This window comes from Otolemur garnettii, unplaced genomic scaffold, assembly GCF_000181295.1.
Source record: "Otolemur garnettii isolate 467f Iridium unplaced genomic scaffold, OtoGar3 scaffold00130, whole genome shotgun sequence".
NCBI classification, from domain to species: domain Eukaryota; kingdom Metazoa; phylum Chordata; class Mammalia; order Primates; family Galagidae; genus Otolemur; species Otolemur garnettii.
Window position 1 is genome coordinate 4,628,065 of NW_003852525.1, and position 3,239 is coordinate 4,631,303.

Below are 3,239 nucleotides of genomic sequence, written 5' to 3' on the forward strand. Positions count from 1 at the left end.
CCTACTATGAAACTAATTTATAGCTTTCATATGAAAGCTATAACCTAATTATAGCCTAAGAATATGAGGAAGGGGGAAGGGAGGGGAGGGGAAAGGGGTGGGTGGGTGGAGGGAGGGTGATTGGTGGGATCACCTCTATGGTTTATCTTACAAGGGTACAAGTGATTCTTTCTGAATGCAGAATATAAATGTCTTAACCCAATAACTAAGAAAATGACATGAAGGCTATGTTAACCAGCTTGATGAAAATATTTCAAATTGTGTCTGACAACACCACACTGTACCCCATGATTGCATTAATGTACACAGCTATGATTTAATTTTTAAAAATGAAAAAATAAATAGATGAAAATAGGAAAACCAATTAGAAACCTGGTTTGAGAGCCTAGACGGGGGTACAAATAAAAGATATCTGCCTCTGACTGATTCAGATCTTGAACAAATTTCCACTCAGTTAAAAAAAGAGGAAGTGTGTTTTACATCTGGAAATTTGACAGACTAAGTGGAGAGGCTGGTTATTTAATAATCTGTGACCCAATTACATCCAAATCTATTTCAGAGCCTCTGTGCAGCAAAGGGATGGCCCTAGCAAATAAGATGGAAGGGGGTAGAATGTGTTAACATTTAAGAAAATATCATCTCAACCATGAATGATAGTGATGTTTTCTTAGGAAGTTAATCTTTTAAAGGAATGTGAAAAGTTAGTCCAACAAATTTAAGAAAACTCAGAAGGTCTCGAATGTAGAATTCTACAGAAATAAAATAATGCTAAAACGATTATGTACAGATGTCCATTGTTTCACATTGTTGCCATGTGTAAGAAAATAACCACTTTTAAATATTCCTTAGTAATAGTGAAGGAAATAGACTTCTAGGGCTCTCCTTCCTGTGGCTATCTTATTGATTAAAATAAAGGATTTTGCAATACAAGCAGAAATATCCCTCAATACTCAGCCTTTTATTAATATCTATGGGTGGCACCTGTGGCTCAAAAGGGTAGGGCACTTGTCCATGTGCCATAGGTGGCGGGTTCAAGCCCAGCCAACCCTGGCCAAAAACTGCAAAAAAAAAAAAAAAAAATTGGAAAAAATATATATATCTATTGAACACTCATGGTGAACCAGGCACACGGCTCGGCACTGGAGAGTTAACCAATAACTGACTTAAATTCTTTGCAAACATTTATCAAAAAAAAAATAATAAGAGAAAAATCTCTAATGCTCAGTCCTTGAAGTATGGGTAAATAGCTATTATTACTTTGTAAAGGCCACGATGACCTCACAGCGTAGACTAGTTTCCGAGAGCATCCTTGCACCCAGATGTTAAGAGAGCAGGGGTGAGATTCATTCAGCAGATACCTGGCAGTATCTGCACTCACCAGAGAGCAGAGAGCTAGCATGTTCCAAAAGTAAACTAACTATCAGAGAGCAGAGTCACCAACAGGTGGTCCCAGCTCTCTGTAATACGCTCCTTCCTCAGTGGGCTCATCCCAGCCCACTCCGAGGACTATAAACACTCTCAGTGGCTTGTCACTGTGGTTACCACTCAACCATGCGCCATCTGCCTTCCCAGGTTATTTTTGATAATTGGACTTCAGCCATCTATGTATGTATAAATAAACCATTTTATAGGACATGAAACTAGTCCAGTAACACAGGGCCGGAACTGAGAGTTCTAGATAACAACCCTCTACTGGAAAGCTTCATGCTGTGACTCATTTTAAAATAATGTTGGGGAGTCTGAGATTGCCAGTAGTACCCCGCCATACTATGGATATACGATCAGGGGAGAAACAGACACAGCAGAAACCAGATGTCAAAATATCAGAACAAAGATTGTTCTGCTTGTATTGTTCAGATTCAACACTATACATGGACCTGCGTCTATATGGTTTTTCTAATATGTTCCCTACTGACTAAACCCTTCCACCCTTTACAACACTGGGTCTCACTGCACGAGAAAACTTCTGAGCATGTGTAGGTAGAGAAGAAAAATGGGGGGACAAAGCACAGGCCAGGAGAATAAAGGTCAAACCCTAGAAGAGCAGCCCTGGTCACCTGTACCTCACTCAGGAGAATGTGGACGGTAGACGTCCAGCACCTGCCCCCCAGTGAAAAGTGAGCCCCTCACTGTGGTCTGAATGTTTGCCTGTTCCAATCATACATGCATCTGAGTTTGGCAATCGGCAGGGCCCCACCTCCCAATACACAAGTTGACCTGGACTTAGCCAAATATTTACACCTGGAACACTGACTCTAGATCAAGTGATTTAAAAAATCATTCTCCCTTAAAAAGAGATGGAGACTTTACCTCTTTTACGTTTACATGGATGGAGCTGGAACATATCCTACTTAGTAAAGTATCTCAAGAATGGAAGAAGAAATATCCAATGTACTCAGTGCTATTATGAAACCAATTTACAATCACTCATACTTTCATATGAAGAATAGATCACAACTATGGCCCAGGATGAAGGAGCAAGGAGGGGGGGCCGAAGGGGAGGGGTGGTCAGATCGAGGGAGGGTGAATGGTGGGATCACACCTACGGTGCACAATGCAAGGGTACATGTCGGATCTATTAAGTATAGAGTATAAATGTCCTAACACAATAATTAAGTAAACGAGATGAGGTACATATTCACCAGTGCAATATAAGCATTCCTAATTCTATATAAAATCCGCACATTGTACCCCATAAATGCATTAATGTATACATGATCTATGTGTATATGATTTGATTTAAAAAAAAAAAAAAAAAGGCAAGGAGCAGTTCAGGGTTCACGTAGTGGTAACGGCAGCACAGTGCCCGGGAGCCAGTGGGAGCCGTGTCTAGAATCCAGCAACTACAGCTGGGCTTGTCCAGCGGTGACTGGCCCACCCTGGCTGTGGATCAGCTCAGCAGATTGCCTCTATCCCTGCCTGCCACGGCTGGATTACAGCTGCGCAGGTATTTCCTCCCCTCCTCACCCCTGCCTTCCACTGCAGACTGAGAATTCCTCCCTGCCCCAGAAGGCGGCTCACCCATGCAACTCGCTTAGGCCAAACATGCTAGCCAACAACGCGATAGGCAGAGGCCTTAGGTGAGCTGGTGTGGTGTGGCTGCATGTCCCCGCTGCCCCACGTTTTTCCCTAAGAAGAGCAAGTTGCGGGACACTGCCTTCCTTCCCCTGGGTCCTGGGACGCACACAGGGGGAGCTGGCCCTGGCCCCACTCAGAGCCAGGAGCTGAGCTCAGCCAAC